This window comes from Somniosus microcephalus, chromosome 11 (assembly GCF_052327205.1).
Source record: "Somniosus microcephalus isolate GS21.2 chromosome 11, FLI_Smic_1.0, whole genome shotgun sequence".
In the NCBI taxonomy this organism is placed as follows: Eukaryota; Metazoa; Chordata; class Chondrichthyes; order Squaliformes; family Somniosidae; genus Somniosus; species Somniosus microcephalus.
The window spans coordinates 159378442-159393270 of record NC_140997.1 but is presented as its reverse complement, the minus strand read 5'-3'; the positions used below and the strand labels follow the sequence as shown (position 1 = coordinate 159393270).

General features: G+C 42.0%; 1 pseudogene; it reads right to left on the bottom strand.

Moving 5' to 3' along the window:
• Nucleotides 1-9733: 9733 nt before the first annotated feature.
• On the bottom strand, nt 9734-13929 carry LOC147110966 (dual specificity tyrosine-phosphorylation-regulated kinase 2 pseudogene; annotated as a pseudogene).
• Between the last annotated feature and the right edge of the window lie 900 nt (nt 13930-14829).

The window sequence follows — 14829 nt, the reverse complement described above, 5'->3', positions numbered from 1 at the left end:
CACGCATCCTGTCTTGGGCTGTTAATACCAACTAGCATTGAAACCCCTGATATGGATGCAAGGGTTGTTTTCATTTTCTTCAAAAGGCTTTTGTATGGGATAATATAAAGCAGCTGATTGCAGAAGTAGTAATCAGTGTGTGCATGTGATGCCCATATAGGAAAGAATATTAATTTGTTTTAATTTTAATGAAAATTAAAATTATGAAGGGGTTCGATAGGGTAGAAGTAGAGAAGATGTTTCCACTTGTGGGGAGTTAAAAACTAGGGGTCATAAATATAAGATAGTCACTAATAAATCCAATAAGGAATTCAGGAGAAACGTCTTTACTCAGAGAGTGATGAGAATGTGGAGCTCGCTACCACATGGAGTGGTTGAGGCGACTAGTATAGATGCATTTAAGGGGAAGCTAGATAAATACATAGAAGGCTATATTGATAGGGTGAGATGAAGCAAGGTGGGAATAGGCTCATATGGAACATAAACACTGGCATAGACCTGTTGGGCCGAATGGCCTGTTTCTGCCTGTAAAATTCTATATAATTCTATAAAAGTAGCAGCTAAGTAGAAAAAGACTTGTGGCAGAGTGAGTTTTTTTTTATTTAAGGGAGTTGGAACTAAGGAAATGGGGTTAATTTATAAAGGTACACTTAAAAAAAACACACACCTGAATTGAAATGGCTGTTGTTGATGCTCAGTTTATAGTGTGTGTGATATGCTTGGGCCACCCATGATCCTCAAACTATCCAGAGAGAGTGTGTTTGCATGGAATGCCATCTAACTGGGTCCTTCTCGAAATTAATTCCTGGGCTCAAAGCCCCACGAGATACACTGCACTATACACAAAGAGGAAAAGTGTCTGGAAGTGACTTTCCATAAGGTTGCCACCACCAAGATATCGGGAGATAATGCAGCAAAAATATTGGTGGCAGCCCCTAGGGTGTGTGAAAAGAAACAACAGAAACATAGGAAATCTGTGGAACTAGAGTTACCCAACAACTTTTCAGTACTGGAAGTGAACAAGTATGGAACCATAGAGGATAGTAACCACCAAAGGCACATTGCAGCAAGTGGCTGCTGAAGGGTAACAGAGATCAGACAAGATTAATGGAAACACTGTAGTTGCTGGAGAGACCATAGTAAGAGGGATTGATAGAATCTCCTGCAAGCACAAATGGAATCTCGAATGGCATATTGCTTTCCAGGTGCCAGGGCTCAGGACTTGACCAGGCAGATGGATAAGCTCCTGTTATGAGAAGTTGAGAACAAACCAACAATACAGGTAGGCATAGAATGGAGGTCCTACAAAGGGAGTTTCAGGAGCTAGGGTCAAGACTGAACCAGATCTGCGGAAGGAACAGTTATGCTGACAGGGCAACGTTTGACTAAGTCAAGAGGCACATTTATCTTGGATAATAAGAAAGAACTTGCTTTTATATAGCACCTTTCATGACCTCAGGATACAGCCCATTAAATACTTTTTTTGAAGTGTAGTCACAGTTGTAATGTAGGAAACATGGCAGCTAATTTACCCACAAGATCCTACAAACAGCAATGAAATAAATGACCAGATGACCTGTTTTAGGTGTTTGTTGAGGGATAAATGTTGGCCAGGACACTGGAAGAATGCCACTACTCTCCTTCGAATAGTGCCATGGGATCTTTGATGCCCACTTGAGAGGGAAGACAGGGCCTTGGTTTAAAGTGACATTCAAAAGACAGCACCTCCAGTAGTGCAGCACTTCCTCACTACCGCACTGAAGTGCCAGCCTAGATGATGTGCTCAAGTCTCTGGAGTGGGACTTGAGCCCCACAACCTTCTGACTCAGAGGGGAGAGTACTACCACTGCACAAAGGCTGCAGAATGGAGGTCCTGCAAAGGATAAATAGAATAATTGGGAAGTATTTAAACTAGGGAAGCAGGGGAAGAGAATACCAGTATGGATCAATTATTAGGAAGGAGTCATGTGAATACAGCAAAATAGATAAAGAGCATTAGAATTGCAACAAAATAGTTAGAAATGATGGTAAATTGGGAGCTAATCGAAAATTGTAGGAGTTACTGAAACCTGACTAAAGGAAAGAGGTGAGTGGGGAAGAAATCTGCAGGACTATGTATGCTCAGAAAGGACAGAAAGAAAATAAAAGGAATCTTGTGGCAATCTTTAAATGTAGCTGTGAGGGAAGAACTAGCAACTGGCAATTGGGAAAGACGCTGGATGGATCAGGTTAGATAGAGGAAAATGTTAATGGTAGGAATATATTATACACCACCACAAAATAAAATGGAGGTGGGTGTACTGCTGTGGGAGCTCAAAGAGATTTGTGCTAAGGTCACAGTTGTAATTACAGGAGATTTTAAACTTCCTGACAGTCTGGGACTTATGCTGGGGGAAATTAGTATGTATAAATGAATTTATTGAAGTACTTCAAGAATCTTTTCTTAAACAGTGGGTGAGGGAGTGCACAAGAGAGAAGGCAATATTGAATTTGCTCCTAGTCCTAAGTAACGAGGGTGCACTAATTGAAATCAGAAATTTACAGCACAGAAGGAGGCCATTTCGGCCCATCGTGTCCGCGCCGGCCGACAAAGAGCTATCCAGCCTAGTCCCACTTTCCAGCTCTTGGTCCATAGCCCTGTAGGTTACTGCACTTCAAGTGCACATCCAAGCACTTTTTAAATATGGTGAGGGTTTCTGCCTCTACTACCCTTTCAGGCAATGAGTTCAAGACCTCCACCACCCTCTGGGTGAAGAAATTTCCCCTCAAATCCCATCTAAACCTCCTATCAATTACTTTAAATCTATGCCCCCTGGTTGTTGACTCCACTGCTAAGGGAAATAGGTCCTTCCTATCCACTCTATCTAGGCCCCTCATGAACCAAGTTGAAGTGAGGAACTATGTGCGGTTTAGTGATGACAAAGTGGTTAATTTTAATGTTAAATTGAGGACAGAGCAGATAATAAAAACTTTTAAGAAACTGGACTACAGGACAGCAGTGTTTGAAATGATGAAATGCTGGGTGAAAGGAGTAAAATGGGAAGAACAATTTCCATCCATTGATTTTATTGTAGTCAGTACACCAGTGCTTTTCTGGTAAGCTACCTGCTCTGTGCAAGGCCTCGCTAGTGGCGTGGGGTGTAAAATAATTCCACCCATTAATTAGATAGCTAGATCCATCATTATAGTGAGTAGACAGACATATATCGCCCTGAATTTGCGGTTGGAGGCTTCCCGCAGGGAAATGCATCCGATCCGCAAATAAAATGCTCGCGGGCCTGGGGCTCTCCGAGTACCCGCAGGCAGAGGCGCACATATCCCAGGGGCGCAGGTGGTTCGCGAGCATCCCTGGGGTCACGTGGGCCGGACCAACAAATGACAGAAGGGAATCCCCATTCATACCTACGGGGATTCCATATGTGCAGAAACCCCATAAGCATGAATGGGAATAGCCCATAAAATACACCTAGACATCAAATAAATAAAAAAAGAACCATCACATTTTTAAAATTAATTAAAATTGCATTTATTTAAATATTTAAAACAAAAATTTAATTTTTTGTAAAATAAATTTACATGTTTTAAAGGAGCTAAAAATAAGCTTACCTTATTTCATAGGTTTTTAAAGGTATAAATTATTGATAAAATTTTATTTTTCTGTTTTTTAAAACTCTTACGCTGGTAAAAATAGGCCTTACGCCTTATGCATTTAACAGGCGTAAGAATTTCACGGGCATTCACTGGGCAGAAGTTGGGTAAATAGCCCAACTCTCCGCCCGCGGATGCCCTATTCCCGGGGATGCGGATGATCTGTCGAGAGAATTCTTGACAGATCGCAAGTTCCGGGTTTTAGCGCATGCCGAAACCCGGAACTTGAGCGGCCCCTACGGGCACATGCGCACCTTGTAGGCATGCGCAAATTACAGCCTATTAAGTGCATAACAATGTAGTTAACCAAATGGGAAAACAGAATAGTATAGGGCTGATTTTACAAATGCACTTTACTGGTTGAAATTTGATTTAAAAAATTGCAGGTAAGGCGTGTAGACTACAATCATTAAAAAAAAGTCCACAAAATTATGATTTCTAAGAATTGGGGACCGAATAATATGGTCTCACATGAACTTGACTGACTGCCTCCGATCTGTGGTTTGCGATCTATTATACTCTTATTGATTATCATTCATTACATTTCCCGTGAACGATGACTGTGCTATTATGAGCAGTCCAGGCTCTGGTTACTGCTTAGTAACAAAGGGGCCTCCATCACAAGCACATAAATAAACTGAAAACAGCTTTCAATGTTACAGAACATAACTGAGTACTACTGTCACCCACAAACAGGCCAACAGTCCACCTCACACATCAGTAGCACACTGAAGTAAAATCCTCAAATACAGGAATCTCAGCATAATTTTTGCTATTAAATTCGAAACCTGGGCAACTTCACAAGTGCAGTGACAGGAATGCTCAAATAAAGCCAATTCGCTCCAAGGAATCTCCTCCTTATCCCAAAAAAAGGGCTGGAACAAGCCTTGAAATGAATAAACCTTTGAATAAGGCCACGACCAGGCATACCCTAGAAAGTTCCTTTTGGAAAAAAAAATGTAGATATCAGCTCACCTTAAAACTTTTCCACTCAAGTTTGTGTGCAACCAATCATCACAGAAATAGAATCATACAGCACAGAAGGAGGCCATTCAGCCCATCGTGCCTGTACCAGCTCTCAAAGAACTATCCAGTTGTCCCACTCCCTTGCTCTTTCCCCATAGTCCTCCAATGTTTTCCTTTTTAAGTAGATCCAATTCCCTTTTGGAAGTTACTATTGAATCTGCTTCCACCACCTTTTTAGGCAGTGCATTCTAAATCATAACAACTCGCTAAATAAAAAAAATTCTCCTCATCTCCCCCTGGCTTTTTTACCAATTATTTTAAATCTGTGTCCTCTAGTTACCAATTAATTGGCCTCCAATCAATCTGATAGGTTTGGACTGCTTCCAGTTCTGCTCTCCAACTGAGATGATTTTTTTTCTACCCGTTGGTCATTGCCCTCGAACCAATCTGATTGGTTCTGATAGCCCTCTAGTCTTGCCTTCTGAACGGTTGATGCTGACAACTTCCAATCCCAGTGAAAAAAGTAATGTTTTCTTGAGAGAGGATAAAGGCGCTATATAAATGCAAATTATGCAGAGGCAGCAGTCATGGAAGAAGGATGCTGACCAAAGATTTAATCAAAGAGATAAGTTCTGAGGAGAGAGAATGATATAAAGATGGATGGGTTTAGGAAGAGTTCCAAAGTGTGGGCCTAGGATGGTTAAAGCTCTGCATATTGCTCAAGGTGGAGCAGAGAGTGGGGTATGCAAAAAGAGTTTAAAGTCAAAAAACTTGTACTTGAATGAAGGAAGTTGCAGTGATAGGGAGGGACCAGGCCATGGAGAGACTTATAGATGAGGACAATAACTTGAAACTGATGTGATAAGGGGATAGATAGCCAATGAAAGTTGGCAAGGCTGGGTGATCGAGGAATGGGACATAGGATGCGAGTGATGCAGTTTTGGACAAGTTGCAATTTGTGAAGGACAGAAATAGGGAAAGCATTGGAGTAATCAAGTCTGAAGGTGACTAAGATGTGAATAAGCATTTCAGTGATTAGGTATGAGGTAGGAGCAGACACATGCAATACTGCAGAGGTGAAAATAAGCAGTCTTCGTGGCGGCTAAGATTTGGGGTTTTTAACTCAGCTTAAGGTCAAATATGCTTTGGAACACTTGGCTGCCATCTTAAAATGGTGATTGGCTTGTGTGTAAAGATTCTCACCTTTTCCCTCAACTCATTGTTGCAGCCTCTAATGTCCTGGTGATTTTTTCCCCTTCCTAGCTCAGGGACACCTTAAGCTGTGGTACATGCTGTAAAATAGAACTGGAACTAAAAAGAACATTAGGCAATAAAACAGCATCATCTCTGTTTTTACATGGGGGAGGTATTACATGGTTAAGCAAATTGCTTTAGGTAGATTATTAATTGGATATTTCATTTACATGTATTTTTTCTGTCTTACCTGTGTCACTGGAGCCTTTTGGCATATGGTCTACCAAATAAATACACCTCAGCGTGAGTGCCCTGAAAACCTGGTGCAGCCACATGAACTCCAGCAGATATTAGGTCCCTCCCCTTTATCACTCCAACGAGCAGAGGCATTTGCAAGACAGCATGCCACCATCTTCCCACTTTACGACTGAGGAAATCAGAGTGCATCGATAAAGGGAATGCGGCACATGTCCTATATATGGATTTTCAATTAGGTTTTTCATAACATGCCACATAAGAAAGTTAGAAATAGGAACAGGAGTAGGCTATTCAGCCCTTTAAGCCAGCTCCACCATTCATTAAGATCATGGCTGAACTTCTATCTCAACTCCACTTTCCCGCCCTATCCCCATACCCCTTGATTCCCTTAGTATCCAAAAATCTATCAATCTCTGTCTTGAATATAATCAATGACTGAGCATCCACAGCCCTCTGGTTAGAGAATTTCAAAGATTCACAACCCTTTGAGTGAAGAAATGACTCCTCATTTCATTCCTAAATGGCCAACCCCTTATTCTGAAACTGTGACCCCTAGTTCTAGACTCTCCAGCCAGGGGAAACATCCTCCCAGCATCTATCCTGTCAAGCCCTGCAAGAATTTTATGTTTCAATGAGATCACCTCTCATTCTTATAAACTCTAGGGAATATAGGCCCAGTCTACTCAATCTCTCCTCATAGGACAATCCCTCATCCTAGGAATCAGTCTAGTGAACCTTCCTTGCACTCCCTCTAAGGAAAGTATATCCTTCCTTAGGTAAGGAGACCAAAAATGTACAGTACTCCAGGTGTGGTCTCACCAAAGCCCTACATAATTGCAGTTAAACTTATTTGCTATATATTCCAATCCCTTTGTAATAAATGTTAACATACCATTTGCTTTCTTAATTGCTTGCTGTACCTGCATGTTAACTTTATGTGATTCGTGTACAAGGACACCCAGGTCCCTCTGACTAACAACACTTCCCAGACTCTCACCATTTGAAAAATATTCTGCTTTTCTATTTTTCCTACCAAAGTGAATAACTTCACATTTCTCCACATTATATTCCACCTGCCATGTTCTTTCCCAATCACTTAACCTGTCTAGAACCCTTTGCAGCCTCTTTGTGTCCTCATACCTGACTTTTCCACCCAGCTTTGTAACATCAGCAAACCTGGATGCATTACACTCGGTCCCCTCATCTAAGTCATTGATATAGATTGTAAATAGCTGAGGCCCAAGCACTGATCCTTGCAGTACCCCACCAGTTACAGCCTGCAACCCAAAAATGACCCATTTATTCCTACTCTCTGTTTTGTGTAATAATCTCATGTGGCACCTTTTTGAATGCTTTTTGAAAATCCAAATACACTACATCCACTGGTTCCCCCTTATCTACCCTACTAGTTACAACCTCAAAAAATCTATTAGATTTGTCAAACACAATTTCCCTTTCATTAATCCGTGTTGACTCTGCCCAATCATATTGTGATTTTCTAAGTGCCCTGTTACCACATCCCTAACAATAGATTCTAGCATTTTCCTTACTACTGAAGTCAGGTTAACTGGCCTGCAGTTCCCTGTTTTCTCTCTCCCTCCTTTCTTATATAGCAGAGTTATGTCTAATACCTTCCAATCTGCGGGGACCATTCTAAAATCTAGGGAATTCTGGAAGATCAAAACCAATGCATCCACTATCTCTGTAGCCACCTCATTTAAAACCCTAGGATGTAGGCCACCAGGTCCAGGGGATTTGTCAGCTTTTAGTCCCATTATTTTCTCCAGCGCTATTTCTTTACTAATACTAATTTCTTTAAGTTCCTCATTCTCACTAGACCCTTGTTTCCCCACTATTTCCAGAATGTTTTTGTGTCTTCTACCATAAAGACAGATACAAAGTATTTGTTTCATGCCTCTGCCATTTCCTTATTCCCCATTATAATTTCTCCCATCTCTGCCTCTAAGGGACGTTAGTTTAGTTTTGCTAATCTTTTCCTTTTTACATAACTATAGAAGTTTTTACAATTTGTTTTTTATGTCTCTTGCTAGATCACTCTCATATTCTGTTTTCTCTCTATCAATTTCTTGATCATCCTTTGCTGAAATCTAAAATCCTCCCAATCCTCAGGTTGCTACTCTTTTTGGAAATATTATAAACCTCTCTCTTTAGTCAAATACTATCTTCAACTTCTCTGGTTAGCCACGGTTGGACCACTTTTCCTGTAGGGTTTTTATTCCTTAAGGGAATATATATTCATTGCGACTTATGAATTATTTCTTTAAATGGTTGCCTTTGCTTACCTACCATAATATCTTTTAATCTAGTTTCCCAATCTACCTTAGCCAACTTACCCCTCATACCTACATAGTTTTATCGCTCAGATTTAAGACCCTAGTTTCAGACTTAACTAAATCACTCTCAAACTCAATATAAAATTCTATCATATTCTTCCCCAGAGGCTCCTTTACTACAAGGGTATTATAATTAACCCTGTCTCATTGCAAAACACTTAGGGGGAGAAATTGAGTCATGCCCCCTTGGGGCGCTAACTTCGCCGCGCCCCCGCGGCCGAAATTGAGTGGTAGCGCCCAAGAGGGAAGCGGGGCGCTACTGGAAGTGCCCCGCCTCCCTCTTGGGGTGCTGTGAGGGAATATCGCGGTGCTATGTGCGCTGCGGCACATCGCGCCATGGTATTGCAGGCCTTCCTCCCCTTCTTAAAGGAGGGGCCTTGCGCAGCGCCACCCGGGGCCCAGCTGGGCCACTGGGGATCAGAGTGCCGGCAAAAGAGCCCAGCACTCAAGAGAAGTGCCGGGCTCATGGAGTGCAACTGACACTCAGCGGGGGGTCGGGTCAGGAGGCCGAGGACAGGAGCGGAGGCAGGTGCTAGCAGGCGGCCAGCAACAAAAGTGGCCGCCCGGCACCTTGCCTTTAAATAGCGTTGCCCCGGCTGCAGGTAGGCCCCCCTGACCCCGTCGGACATAGCGTCCAGCAGTAAGTCAGGGGCACCACCGAAGATCACGGCCAGGGCGTGAGCAGGGCGCTGTGCATGGTGATCATGTCATCGCTGGCGGCATAGCGCCGCAGGGTGCTAATGGTTAGCGCCGCCGCTAACCTCCCACTGAATTTTGCAGGAGGCATTGGCGACGCCGCGCCTGGGCACTAGTTGCTTTGCGCCCCGTTAGCGCCCTCTAAGCGCTAACGGGAGGCGCAAAGCAACCAAATTTTTCCCCCCAAATCTGCACTAGCCCGGTCCCTAGTTGGTTCCTCAACATACTGATCTAGAAAACTATCTTGAATGCATTTGTCCTCCACACTATTATTGCAAATTTGGTTTGCCCAGTCTAAATGAAGATTGAAGTCCCCATGAATACTGTATTACGCTTGTTACATGCACACTAATTTCCTGATTTATGCTCTGCCCGACACTACAACTACTATTAAGGGGCCTATAAGCTACTCCCACCAATGTTTTCCACCCCTTGTTGTTTCTTAGTTCCAACTAAACGGATTCTACATCCTGATTTTCTGAGCTAAGATCCTTGCTCACTACTATTTTTATCCCATCCTTTATTATCAGGGTTACCGCCCCTGCCTCCCCCCACCCCCCCCCCCCCGCCTTTTTCATTTTGCCTATCTCTTCTAAAAGTCAAATATCCTGGAATATTTAGTCCCCAACCTTGGTCACACTGCAAACCCATTTATTTCTGTGCTATTAATTAATCTATATTGTTGCAAATGCACATAAAAGACTTGCTACAAAAACTTAGGCACATCGTACTAAATGGAATGCATCCACACAGATAGGGGGATGGCTAGGGCACAAAAATAGGGGTAAATTGATTTTTTGATTGAATGGGATGTGGGTAGTGGTGGGTCCATGAAATTGTGTTGGAACCTCAGTAGTTTTCAATTTATATAAATGATTTAGACATAGGCACAAGAGGAGATTAGCTGACACTTGCTATTTTTTTTACCCCTTCTGCCTTGTTCAAATATATTCTGCTGTCCTGTGATTTTATTAAAATGAGGAAACCTTCCCTGATCCTGTATACTTTTCCGGGGTCAGCAGTGGAGATTCCCAGCAGGCCTACCTAGGCACCTACACTACAATTGCAGACCCGGGTATTTGCGACCCCAATATCTTAAGTAAATACAAATTTACCATTACCTTGAGAGACCATGTCAGGACATCAGCTTCCCAAAGAAAAGTATCAGAGTACATTCTAAAGTACTACAAATCTCACAAAAATGTCAAACCATAAACCTTTCACTCTCCTCCCTAGAGACATGCCTAGGTTGCCTACCCCTTAGTTGGGCTCTGATAGCAGGAAAATGCTCATATTAGAATAGTGTGGCATGGGTAAGTTCCTTTGATTTCCCACCTGGTAAGTTCAAGGTCTCACATGTGCAGGCACTACTCCCAGAGGGAGGGGTGGGAAATTGGAGGGAAGATCACCTAGGACACTTCTCAGTTTGCTGTTTAAATGGTGCCATTGTCCTAGGCCAGGTTACCTGCCTGTCCTTTTAGTTTGAAAATTACATAGCACAAGAGACTAAAAAAGAGAAAGAGGCAAAAATATAAAACAGCATACAAATAAATAAACAGATTTGTCTTTCTCTATCTGAGCTCTACCAATGATAGTTCCTTTCTGTCAGCTCCTTTAATATATCATATATCTTCATAAAACAGGAACTGATGCATAAAAACACCCTGGACACAAACTCAATATAAATGGCAAATTATCACCCCTCAGTTGTCAAAAATCGAAGTGAACTACCTAAGATTTTTGACATTAGCAGCTTTGTCACCAAGAAAAATCACCACAACATTATGGAGTTGCAGTTCATTTGCAAATTCACCTAGACAGTGGTATCCCTGCATATATATTAACACAGCACCTCAGACAAACCAATGGAATCAGCAACCCTTAGCTCATCCCTTTACGATAGTGGATTGACTATTTGTGGCTGGCACACTGACCCCTATGTGCCTGGACACTGCTACCTCTCTTCCAATACGTATAAATGTCCACTTTAGACTGCCAGCCAATGTTCAGTTTCCAATGGAAATATAGATCCTAAGTAAGGTGAAATTACAATAACGAATAGGCCAAATCCATTGTTAAGTGAGAATTTTTTAAATGAATATAGTCTTCCTTGGTTATTTTGTTTTAGAAAGTGAATGGGTTAAAGCCACTTTTGTTCACAGCAGTTTCATCAGTAAATACAAGGACACTTTTGGCCTTCAAATATGTGGGGAGCAAAGGAGTAACACACAGCTATTTCTGTGTTGGGTTCTGCTGATATAAAATAAATAATTATCCAATCAACGAACACCTTTTCATTTGTGCATCCAGCCCAACTGCTTTACTGTGAATGTCGATGGGTAGTTTGTGTCATTGTACAGTGTAAACCAATGTGTACAGTGTGGCCTGGCAGGTGCTGCCCAGCAGTCCTGGAGCATGCTCAGTGCAGACTTGCAGCCTTGTAATAATTAAAGACCTGTTGGCTCAAGTCACATTGGAATGTAGAAAGGAAGAAATTGTGTTCCCTGTATACCGCATGCCACACAAATTCGTATTCTGACTGAGTAACAATAATTACTTTTTTTCTTCAAGTATCCAATCAACTGACCAGCTTTGGCAGTACAGTCCTCTGAGTCATGTTGGGATTGGGATCATTATTCTGATTGGATCTCAGTTTGTTGGCAATGCTGGCAGAAGTAGGAGGTAGTTTAGCCACTGCGTCCATGAGAGCAGTCGGGCTTGTTGACATGCGTTTTACAAATGCTGTTTTGTCATTCGTTGGAGGCTTTGGCAGACGTCTTCGCAGCCAAGGGTGCCTTAAGGCCTGTGCTGGTGTCATGCGTAAGGCAGGATCCCACTCCAGGCAGTGTTTCAGAAAGTCAATGAAAGATTGGTCGTCACAGCCCTTTAGAGCGCTGGTCCAGTCCCGTTGACCAGGGGGACCTCGATTTTTTCCTCTCCGAGATCGTCCACCATTTAAATGCACAGTCCCATCAGGAAGTGTTACAACTGAAGAATATCTAGGGTAACCCTTGGAGCTGATGAACATTTTGGCCCTTTTGGAACATTCCAGCAGTAGTTTAGATGGCATTCCTAATAATTCCATCATGCAAGCTAGCTGATCGCCCTCATCTTCCCCTGGTAACAGTGGATGTCCAGTCAGCAGTTCAGCAAGAATACATCCCAAACTCCACATATCTATAGCCATCCCATACCGTGCTCCTAGAATCACCTCAGGAGCTCGGTAAAAACGTGACTGAATGTATGAGTAAATTCTTTGATGGTCGTAGCAACTAGACCCAAAGTCAATCACTTTAACTCCACTACGGCCCTGTTGCTTCAACAGGATGTTCTCAGGCTTCAAGTCACAATGGATGATATGGCTCTTATGCAAAGCATCAAGGCACTGCAGGATGGAGTGTGCAAATTTACGGACCAGGGGCAGACTGAATCCTTGGAACTTATTCTTTTTGATGAGTTCATAGAGGTTCATGCTGAGTAGTTCAAAAGTCATACAGATGTGGTTACGGAAGGAAAAACTCTCATAGATATGGATGACATTCATGATGTTGTCCTTGTCTTGCTTCCTCAGATGCTCTAGTATCTTGATCTCCTCAGCCGCTTGCCTATGAAATCTTTTTTCATTCCGTACCATTTTCAAGGCAATATACTGGTGGAGTTTGTGGTCATAAGCCTTCACCACCTGTCCAAAGCTGCCTTTCCCAATTACCTTGATGACTTCATATCGATAGGATATATGATCATGTGGCACATACAGATAAGAGCCCTGCTCATCATCATAGCTATTATTATTTGGTGCTCCAATAATGCCTGGTCTCTTTTTAGAATTTGGCCCAACAAAATAGATTTCTGAATAGCTAGCTATTTCCTGTTCCTCATACGGTGTAAGTCTGTGAACATAGTGTTTCTTTGCCTCCACTGCTGTCATTGGTTCCCCTTTAGGCCGAGTGGAGACATCATAGGATTTAATAGAACTGGAGCCACCTTTTAGTTGGAAGGAGCTCTCCAGCTTGTGGGAAGGCAGGGAACTCTTATCATTGGCACTGAGACTATTGTTTGGTGTTGCGCATGCTGTCAATTTTGGTTCGGTTTCTTCATACAATTCTTGACCTTGGAGGTGCTGATCATCTCCAACACAAAACTGATCATTCATGGTACTTGTATAGTCACTCTCCTGAAACAGAAGAAAACCAGAATCCTGTTGTGAGTGCTTTGCACGAGTTATCTCAACAGTGGTAAACCTGTAATGGAAATTTGTTATTAATGCCATAAAATAGCTTATTCAAAGTTAGGAAGGACATGTGATGCACAACTTTCTCCATAAAGCCCAACTCATACAAGACTTATATGCTGCCCCTAAATTGGAGGAGACTCATCTAGAACTTCTCTCGTACTTCTCTCACACTCCTGGACAGTTACAAGCAAACGTTTGTTGCCTGACAGGCAATCCTTCTAATCAATAACCTTTAGCCTCCAAGGTCTCTCCATCACAATCATTCATGTTTTTCTGTTTCAACACTGCCATGGTAACTCTTGCTCCTAAACTAAAAATATGATACCTTACACACTCTTCATCCTCTCTACATCCTTAAGTCTTGAAATCAAGACATGTTGCACCATCTCCAATTCTAACTACTTGGACCTCAGAACTAAAGTCCTCAACTGCTAATCTTATTCTCATTTACTTTATCTTCTTTCAGGACAAATTGTCACAGAAGGTCTGCCTAAGTTTTCTCATTTTAAAAAAAAGTTCCTACATAATTGTTGCACCACTAATGCGCAAAAAATGGCAAGGACATTTATCCCTATTGTCTTTTCATCTCAGGAACCTGGCTTTGAATCCAGCCAAAAACTGATGAGATGATGTGCGAGGAATGGTTTTAGAGCAAGCGGTTTTTTCTGTAAGTGTAAATATACACGTGTGTGTGGTTTTCTTTTAATTGTAGGAAACTCTTTTGCCTTTGATGTGCTGGCTGTAAATCTACCTACATTAAATGAGTTGGAGGTGTCTCATCCCTGGACCTGAATTCATAGCACAAAGCTGCATTTACTCACAATTTGGCACCAGTTCACTGAGGGAGACTCTAAGAATGGCTGTATGGGAAATTAAAAAACTTATGCTGGTGAGGTACGGGTGCCCTTCTAAGATTAGCATCTATGCCGACCGTTAGTATTTAATGCTGTTGAAAATCCAAATGTCACTTTGTAAAAATTAAAAATCTGTTAATTATGATGTATAAAAGTGCTTAATGAACCAGAATGCATATTTTGTTTATCTAAAAATGCAAAAATGTTCTGGAGGAACACTCATCTTAGAACACATCAGCACTCTTTGTTCCCATATGACCATGCCATTAATCATCGCCTGACTGAATAAGCCAGCACCAAATTTGTGTAACCTTTCCTGTATGAGTAAACTTACGGGATATGGTAGCATAGTGGTTATGTTACTGGACGAGTAATCCAGAGGCCTTGACTAATGAAATGGAGATATGAGTTTAAATCCCACGATGGCAGCTAGGGAATTTAAATTCAGTTAATCAAATAAATCTGGAATAAAAAAAAGCTAGTATCAGTAACAGAAACCACGATTGGCATAAAAACCCATCTCGTTCACTAATGCCCTTTAGGGAAGGAAATCTGCCGTCCTTACCCGGTCTGGTCTATATGTGACTCCAGACCCACAGCAATGTGGCTGACTCTTAACTGCCCT